At 41.1% G+C, this 10,125-nt stretch overlaps 1 pseudogene; it reads left to right on the plus strand.

Annotated features, from left to right (window-relative positions):
- The first annotated feature begins 7,130 nt into the window (after positions 1–7,130).
- Positions 7,131–8,309, plus strand: LOC127666316 (mitotic spindle assembly checkpoint protein MAD2A-like; annotated as a pseudogene).
- Positions 8,310–10,125: the final 1,816 nt, after the last annotated feature.

The raw sequence follows: 10,125 nt of genomic DNA on the forward strand, positions 1-10,125 counted from the left end.
CAGGGAAGTATAATCCAGTGTGAAGATATCCATCGCTGCTTATTTGATGTCATTTCTTCTTACTGATGGTGCTGTTTTGTAAACTTTGTTTTGCAGCTGTGTTTCCTCCCTTCTCTTTTTGTACATTTTTATAAGTATCAGTCATTTGTTTCAGTATTGGAGAATGTTTATTGAAATGTGTTAATCAGGTTCTCTAGAGAAACAAAAATGATAGCATGAATCTAAGTACATTAAAAGTAGATTTACTGGAGTGGCTCATATGCCATGGGTCATGTAGTGCAATAATGCTTGTCTCCTGATAGAAAGTCCAACAAGCCAATAGCTATTCAGTCCATGCAGCTGGATGTCTCACTTGGTCTTCAGTGTATGTGGGAAAACCAAAGAATCAGGCTCTAATAGCAGAGAAGGAACTCCTCCGCAACAGGGTAGATGAGCTTGCCAGTAAGAACGGGGACCAACAGGCAAAAAGCAACTGCTTCCTTCTTCCAAGTCATTTTATATAGGCTGCCATCAAAAGGTATGGCCCAGACTTCGAATAGGTCTTCCCACTGCAAATGATCCAATCCAGAAAAAAACCCACACAGGCTTTTGGGTTTTAGTTGAGTCCAGATGTAGTCGAGCTGACAACCAAGATTAATAATCTAATGCACAATCTTTGCTTAAATAAAATTTGCTTTAAAAAAAAAATACCATCTTAGCCGGGCAGTGGTGGCACACGCCTATAAAATCCCAGCACTCTGGAAAGCAGAGGCAGGCGGATTTCTGAGTTCGAGGCCAGCCTGGTCTACAGAGTGAGTTCCAGAACAGCCAGAGCTATACAGAGAAACTCTGTCACGAAAAAACCAAATCCAAAAAACAAAACAAAAACAAACAAAAAACAACAACAACAAAAAACATCTTACTACACTGGAACTACACAAAAATGGGCCATCAACATTCAGGCAGAGACTTAGTACAGACTTAGAGGGTCTCTCTCCATCACTGTTTGGCTATTTTCTATGGATGGATTCAGGAAAAAGAGGACTCATTGTTTCAGTGATGTACCCATTTGTGACCCCATCAAACTCCAGCAGATAGACCCAATCCAGAAGTTAGCAGATAGTGATGATTTAATTAAATGGGCCACACAACACAATCAGAAGCCATGACTCTGGGAAAGGGACAAGTAAAGACCAGCAGAGGTTGATATGAGTGGAAGAAAATACAAAAGAACCGGAAGGAAAAGCAATCAGAATACATTGTATGCATATATGAAACTATGTACTGCCTAAAAATTAAATTAATAAAAGGGAAATGATAAATATCTTTCACACGAATGAATGTTATAATATTGTCAAAGATGGGAAAAAATCCATCTCCTATGTTTATGTGTTGCATAATTTAATTTTTAGAAGAAATCTGTATAAAGAAGAACGTTCATATAGACATAAAGTGGGTATCGATTGAATAATACTGGAGAGCAAGAGTGGATTGCTTACAGGTATAGGTTTCTTTCTGAAAGGAAGGACTAAAGTAAGGTTGAGCTAGTGTGAGTTTTCTAAAACCATTATGTTTTTTAATGAGGTGATAAACAATTATCATCCTGCCTCCAGGTGTTGTGAGACACGCCTTAATCCAATCCCTGGGAGCCTTAGGGAGGTCTAGGCTGACCTGGGCTGCATAGTGAGTTCGACACCCTGGGCTGCAAAACCAGAACCTGACTCTCAAAATCAAAACCAAGGTAACAAAATGAGCCATCCTACTACAGAAATTCCTCCTTTTTCACGGGCAGCTGGATTTTAGGTAATTATGACTCAGTTATTCTATTTGTGGAGCGTAAAGTAACCATGGCGAATGCAGCTATTGTTTAAATGATCACAATTTGAGGAAGAGAACAGAAGTGGGAACTTGGAAAGCTGAGTAATTGTTTTCCCTGGGGGTGGAAGGGGGGGAAGAATATGGTTGTGAGTGTTGAGCTAATGTGACAGTCCAGGAGAACCAGATTGCCTCATACTCGGAAGCAGCAAGTTCTGCTTCTCTGAAAGAAAGCTCTAGAAGTTTCAGGGAATGAGCTATAAAAATAAGCTTAGCAACTTGACTTTCCCTGTCTGTCTGTCACTTATTTTTATCTATAACAAAAAGCAGCCACATCAAGAAGAAAAAGGAAAAAAAAAACTTCCTTATGTTAAGGAAATCTTTCTTGTTGATTTAAGATAATGAGAACATTAATGTGTTAAGGTTTAGGCATTGAATAGGGTATTAAGCTGTTGTTTGCCGCCCTCTACAGACAAATCTAAAACTCACAATGATATTCAGAAAAAAAAATCACATCATATGAAGTATGCACTGTTTCTTTAACAAAGAGGAAATGTTCTAAGTAAGATATGAATAATTTTGTCACAATCTATCAGAATGCATCTACACAAGACTCAGTGGTATATCCTACTGTATACATAGGCTGTGTGGTACCACCTACTGCTTTTATACTACAAAGCATGTACAGTGTGAGAACTATAGGCAACTGTAACACAATGATAAGTTGCCATCTAAACATGTCTAAACATAGAAAAGGAATAATAAGAATAGAGTCTGCTCACTGGAAAATAAGAATGTTTCTATGGCAATACTATGGAGACGCCTTGGAATGTGGGGCCCATTGCTCACAGGAGCCTCATCCTGTGGCAGGAGATGCTGTTAAAATCCAGATGTGTGTTTGTGAACCTGAAGCAAAAATATTCACAAAACTGCAAATTTTCTATCTCTGCTACATTGATGTCCTGTGACTCAGAAATATTCTTTTGCTTTAGGATAGAATGTTTTATATATATATATATATATATATATATATATATATATATATATATGTTAAATCTAATTGGTCCAAAGCTTCAATTAGTTTCATTGTGTCCCTGTTTCTGTTTTCCTGATGGGTCCATTGAGGAAAGTGCAGTGTTGAAGTCACCCACAATTATTGTGTTAGGTGCAATGTGTGCTTTGAGCTTTAATAACGTTTCTTTTACGAAAGAGGGTGCCCTTGCATTTGGAGCATAGATGTTCAGGATTGAGAGTTCAAATTCAAATGGATCAAGGACCTCCACATAAAGCCAGACACTCTGAAGCTAATAGAAAAGAAACTGGGGAAGACCCTTGAGGACATCGGTACAGGGAGAAAGTTTCTGAACAGAACACCAATAGCATATGCTCTAAGATCAAGAATTGACAAATGGGACCTCATAAAATTACAAAGTTTCTGTAAGGCAAAGGACACCATCAAGAGGACAAATCGGCAACCAACAAATTGGGAAAAGATCTTCACCAATCCTACATCAGAAATATTGCATGTTAGATGATTAAAAAATGAAGACCTCCCTCTCCTTTTAATAGTTTAGAAATAAAAGCAAATTAATGATGTGTAATGGGGATGGAAGTTAAAATTGATTAAGTTGTGTTTTTTTTAAGATTTTTTTATTTGTTAATGTAAGTACATTTTTTTGCTGTCTTCAGACACACCATAATCAGATAGCCAGGCAGTGGTGACGCAAGCCTTTAATCCTAGCACTTAGGAAGCAGAGGCAGGTGGATTTCTGAGTTTGAGGCCAGCCTGGTCTACAGAGTAAGTTCCAGGACAGTCAGGGTTACACAGAGAAACTCTGTCTCAAAAAAAAAAAAAAAAAAAAAAAAGAGAGAGGTTATCAGATTCTGTTACAGAAGGTTGTGAGCCATCATGTGGTTGCTGGGAATTGAACTCAGGAAGAGGAGTCAGTGCTCTAAACCGCTGAGCCACCTCTCCAGTCCTGGTTGTCATTTTCAAATAACAATTTGACACACTATACAATCTAAGTCTCCTCTTCTTCACCACCTCGTTCCATTCCACCTCGTTCCATTAGCTGACCAGCGTTCTGTCAAGAGACATTCCCCAGAATAAATGCAAACATTGATGTAAACATTGCCTTTTCAACTTTAATATATATATTAAGAAATGGAAAAGAATATTTGTCTCATTCGACAAAGGGGCAGTCAAGGTTGAAGTGTGGATAGAAAACTCCAGAAGGGATTTCAGAGGATGAAAATGGAGTTTCTGAGTCTCTTTTTCTCTGAGACTCTGAGTATCTAAGAACCTTGTATTATATCGAATTTTCTATTTAGGAAGAATGTGAAGGCTAAAATAGAGCTGTGTGATGTATTAAAAGCAAACAAAATCTGACACAGCCCCAGTGAATCTTCTGGCCTACCACAGCATGAAAGCGGCAGAGCAGGAGCCAGACTACGGTGGGGGTGGGGCGTGGCTAGGGACACACACAGTGGCCTCCCTGGAAGAGTCATTCAAGATACAAGGAAAAGTTACTACATCAGGTCACAACTGGATTGCAACTACGCCTTGATACTGGTGTCAGGATGAAAAGAATCCCTGGGCACCATACGAAATGAACTGCCTTTCAAAGATTATACTATACTGAAGCAGGTCAAATAATAAAAACTGAGCCTTTCCCCAAATCCAGAATGAAAAGGTTTTAGGTTTTAGGAAAAGTAGATCTTCAATGGCGTTCAGAAATCCTAGAAGAACAAAGTTTCTCTCAAACAAAAATAATAATAGCTTTTGCCTTCAGACAGAAATGAAAATGTCACCCAGATACAAGAGAAGCATGTAAGGACAGCATAAACCCCATTTGTCCCCACTTAAGGACCCTTTTTATCTCCATTTAAGGACCAAGCCTGATTGTGAAAAAAGGCAGTAAGACACCAGCTCCAGGGACAGACCATAAGTTCCAGAAACTAAGCCATAAGACACCAGCCCCAGGGACAGTCGATAAAATCCAGAACGAAATCATAAAAACCCCTCCCAAAGAACAGCGTGGAGATAACCACAAAAATGGGGAACTATCTCAGAATGGGCCATCTGCTCTGGGCAGCCCTATTTCATCCTATAGTTAAACCTTCATGACATAGGAATGCAGAGCATTGAACACCTGTGACCCCTAGCACCCATCAGTGAAATTTTAGATTACATAATCCTTCTAGAGAGTTCCCTCAGTCCTATAAGAAGGACTGGATGGGGCTGGAGAGGTGGCTCAGCAGTTAAGAGCACTGACTGCTCTTCCAGAGGTCCTGACTTCAATCCCCAGCAACCACATGATTAGCTTTAACCACCAAATATATGTGGTATACATGTAGAGAATGACAGTGTATATGTAACATACATAAATAATCTTTAAAAAAAAAAAAAAAAAAAAAAAAAAAGGTCTAGGGCCGGAGAGACGGAGAGATGGCCCAGCTGTTAAGAGCACTGACTTCTCTTTCGGAAGTCCTGAGTTCAAATCCCAGCAACCGCATGGAGGCTCACAACCATCTGTAATGAGATCTGAGACCCTCTTCTGGTGTGTCAGAAGACAGCTACAGTGTACTTACATATAATAAATAAATAAATCTTTAAAAAAATTCTGCATGCCTTTGTTTGGGGGTCGTACATTTCAAAGAGTGGTTGGCCACCCATACCCCACACCACACCCCACCGTGCTGGTTGTTTCTACAGAATAAACACTCTTTGTTTTTTAATTCTATCTGAGTTTGGGGTCTTCCTTCAGTGATTTTCCAACCCTTACAGTTATGTTTTCCACAGTACCACTTGCAGCAAGAAAAAAAGAAAAAGAAAAAGAAAAACACAGGGAAAGACTCTGGTGACATTTTGCCAGAGGTAGACCTCCCCTATCCTTACTCTCTGCCCTCTGCTCATTCTTAGTGTCGTAACATCTCCTTTTCTCTAACATTGTTCTTCGTGTGTTTTCCCCCACTATAAACTAGCACCAGGCAAGCAGTGTTGTATTGATTTTGGTCTGCACTGCTCCGCACTGTAGTAGTCCCCCACTTCCAGTGGGTGGTCTATACATACTCGTCAACAGGAAACAAAATGAAAGTTAGATAGCTAACACTAAAATGGGAAACCGGTGTTTTTTGTTTTGTTTTGTTTTGTTTTTTTTAAAAGCAGTCTGGGGCCAAGTGTATTTGTCAACTGTTTTTTGCCGTTTCATGACTCTAGCTAACGTTAATGATTTCTGCTATGTGACACCTCCTAAAAGCCAACTTAAAAATTCTAAGTCATCATTTGTCAACACAAAGCTCTTTTCAGTAGACCCTGTCCCATTTAGCGTACCACCTTTTAAGTATTTTCATATCTTCTTTCCCCCCTTGAGCACTGCTGTTGTTCTCAAGAGTTCTGGCTCTACTAGGAGGATCAGGAAGTCCAAACAAAAAGCAGCAGGAAAAGCAGAGGCACATTGAGAAAATGAAGTTTAAAAAAAAAAAAATGAGGAAGAAGTGGGGGATGGGGCGGACAGAGGGGGAGGGTGGGAAGGAGTCATAAGGGAAAGAAATATTCAAGTAATACTTAAATACTTTTATTCTTCAAGCAAATACTGTTATCTGCTGCCCCTTGCTGGTAAAATGATAAAATTGCTAAATCAAACATTCAAAGTCTAGTTCTTAGTATTAAAATCCCACGTTAAAGGAAATAGATCATTTACCGCTACGAGAATCATAAAAGATATCTCCACACCGTAAAAGATCATCGACGGCCATCGAGGAAGGGTCCCTAAGGAGAGGGCCTGACCTTCCAGCCCCTGACCAGATAGCCTTACTGAAAATTTACTTTAGAATACAGTACTGGAAGACAAGTCCCATGCAGGGCTCCTGGCCCTGCTTCTTCAAAAGATTAGAACTTGGTACTGGCAATAAACGCTGTCAATTATACTTTTTGACATGACAAGCTTGCTTTATTCGTCTTTGAGGAACGGTGGCGTGGCTGCCAGTCACACTGTCACGTATAAACTGTGACGCACGATGAGAAGCAGGGAGTTGCGATTCAAACACGAGCCCAAGTGATTTTCTAAAGATAACCACCAAGCTATCTATTATTCAGCAAAGGAACTTTATACCCACTTTTCATAGCACAAAGCATCAGAAAGAAACGGGACAGGCAAGGGCACATGGCGTAGCAGAATGTGCGAATCACGCACTGCTTCTGGGGAAGGTTCGCCAGATTGGGTTGGTTGCAGGTGAATGGGGAACTAGAAGGCCTTCCGTACCCTCTAGTTTATTCGGTGGGAATTCTGGCTCGCAAGTGCTGATTCTCATCCACTCTCCCGGGTTCCCGAGCGATGGAAGGCATGAATTTGGGCGTGAAACGGTCACAGCTTTACCCAGCAAATGATACAGAACTGTGCGTAAACACCCTGGGTAGTTCGCTTTGGTGTTTGGCTCGGTGAACATGGCACATCCCAGGGCTTTTTCTTAAGAGAAACGCCTTGGGGCTGGAGAGATGACTCAGTGGTTAAGAGCACTGACTGCTCTTCCGAAGGTCCTGAGTTCAATTCCCAGCAACCACATGGTGGCTCACAATCATCTGTAATGAGATCTGATGCCCTCTTCTGGTGTGTCTGAAAACAGCTACAGGGTACTCACATATAATAAATAAATCTTTAAGAGAGAAAGAGACAGACAGACAGACAGACAGACAGACAGAGACAGAGACAGAGAGAAACACCCTAAGGTAGTAGATATAAAGGGCTTGATTTTTGCTTTAAAAGCAAAGAAGATTACAGACTTTTAAAAAAAATGGTGAAAATCGACTTTTAAACTGGGAGCAGGAACTAGATGTAGAAGCCATTAGGGTGCTGTCTGCGGTGAGGTTGGTAGTGCCCTCCATCTAGTGATGGACAGCAGCTCGCCCGAGAGCAAGGCATCACCCTGTGTGGAAGAGCAGAAATTGCGGCCGGTTTTTTTTTTTTTTTCATTTGGCATCAATAACATCTTGTATCAGTGCAGCATTGATCCCATCGGAAACCTTTACTCCAGTGCAGAAATATGGACTCACTCACCGAGCTTGTAACTACTGACCCCGAGCTCCTAAAGTATCTCAGTAATGTGGTGGAGCAGCTAAAACAGTGCAGGTGCTCTGTTCTGAAGCTGGTGGTGGTCGTCTCAAATATCGAAAGTGGTGAGGTCCTTGAGAGATGGCACTTTGATACTGAGTGTGACAAAACTGCAAACGGGGAAGGTGTTCGTAGAGAAAACTCCCAGAAAGCCAGACAGGATGAAATTTGTTCAGTGATCAGACAGATTACAGCTACTGTGACATTTCTGCCACTGTTGGAAGGTTCTTGTTCATTTGATCTTCTGATTTACACTGACAAAGATTTGGTGGTACCTGAAAAGTGAGAAGAATTGGGACCCCGATTTATTACCAATTCTGAAGAAGTCCGTCTATGCTCATTGGTGACCACAATCCACAAAGTGAACAGAGCATGGTGGCCTACAAAATGCTTGTCAGTGACTGAAGAGATGACAGGAGCCTAGTGTGGCTGCCCTCCAAGAGGCCCAACAAGCAGCTGACCAAGGCAGAAGCAGAAAATTTACATCCACCCAATGGACAGAAGCTGGCCAACCCTGTGCTTGAATTAGAGAAAGGCTAGAAGGGGAGAAGGGCCACCCCATAGGGAGACCAGCAGTCTCAACTAACGTGGAACCCTGAGATCTCTTAGACACTGAGTCACCAACCAGGCAGTGTAGACTAGCTGATACGAGGCCCCGACACAGCAGAGGACTGCCTGGTCTGGCCTCAGTGAGAGAAGATGCACATAACTCTTGAGAGATTTGAGGCCCCAGGGAGTGGAGAGACCTGGCGGGGTGAGGTGGTGGGGTGGGATGAGGAACTGTCAGAGGGCAGAGTGGGAGGGGAAGAACGACTAGACTGAAAAAATTTAAAAAAAAAAAAAGAAAGAATTAAAGAAAAATTTTAAAAAATGGTGAAAATCTAGAAAGCAAGACAAGATTGAAATGGAAGCAGACTAAGAAATAAAAACGAGGAAGAGCAGAGAGCGGGTAAGACAGACAATGGACGAAACCATGTATGTGTGCAAATTTACACCATGGACAGGATGCTTTGAAGCTCTGTGTGATGGCTCCCTGAAAGAGTGGCTCAACATTTAAAAGAACAAGCAGCTTCTGGCTACTATAAACAAGGCTGCTATGAACATAGTGGGGCATGTGTCCTTATTACATGTTAGACCATCTTCTGGGTATATGCCCAGGAGTGGTATAGGTGGGTCCTCTTGTAGGCCAATTTTCTGAGGAACAATCAGACTGATTTCCAGAGTGGTTATACCAGCTTGCAATCCCACCACACAGTGGAGGAGTGTTCCTCTTTCTCTACATGCTTGCCAACACCTGCTGTCTCCTGAGTTTTTGATTTTAGCCATTTTGACTGGTGTGAGGTAGAATCTCAGGGTTGTTTTGATTTGCATTTCCCTGATGACTAACGATGTTGAACATTTCTTTAAGTGCTTCTCAACCATTCGATATTCCTCAGTTGAAAAATTTTTGTTTAGCTCTGTGCCCCATTTTAATAGCTCTGAGTCTAACTTCTTGAGTTCTTTGTACATACTAGATATTAGCCCTCTATCAGATGTAGGGAGAGTAAAAATCTTTTCCGAATTTGTTAATTGCTGTTTTGCCCTATTGACAGTATCCTTTGCCTTACAGAAACTTTGTAATTTTATAAGGTTCCATTTGTCAATTCTTGATCTTAAAGCATAAGCTATTGGTGTTCTGTTCAGGAAATTTTCCCTGTTCCCATGTGCTCAAGGCTCTCCCTCAGTTTCCTTTTATGGAAAGAATCCAGATGTCTCTCAAGAGAGGAATGGATACAGAAAATGTGGTACACTTACACAATGGAATACTACTCAGCTACTAAAGACAATGAATTTGTGAAATTCTTAGCCAAATGGAACTAGAAAACATCATCCTGAGTGAGGTAACCCAATCAGAAAATAACACACATGGTATGCATTCACTGATAAGTGGATATTAGCCCAGAAGTTCAGAATACCCAAAACACAATTCACAGCCGATATGAAGCTCAAGAAAAAGGAAGACAAAGGATGGATATATATGGATATATATATATATGGAGAGAGAGAGAGAGAGAGTTGATGTAGCTGTCTTCTGAGAAGCTCTGCCAATACCTGAAAAATACAGAGGTGGATGCTGTCAGCCAACCACAAGGTCCCCAATGGAGGAGCTAAAGAAAGGACCAAAGGAGCTGAAGGACCTTACAGCCCCATAGGAGGAACAACAATATGAACCAACCAGTAC

This window comes from Apodemus sylvaticus, chromosome 15, assembly GCF_947179515.1.
Source record: "Apodemus sylvaticus chromosome 15, mApoSyl1.1, whole genome shotgun sequence".
Classification (NCBI taxonomy): Eukaryota; Metazoa; Chordata; class Mammalia; order Rodentia; family Muridae; genus Apodemus; species Apodemus sylvaticus.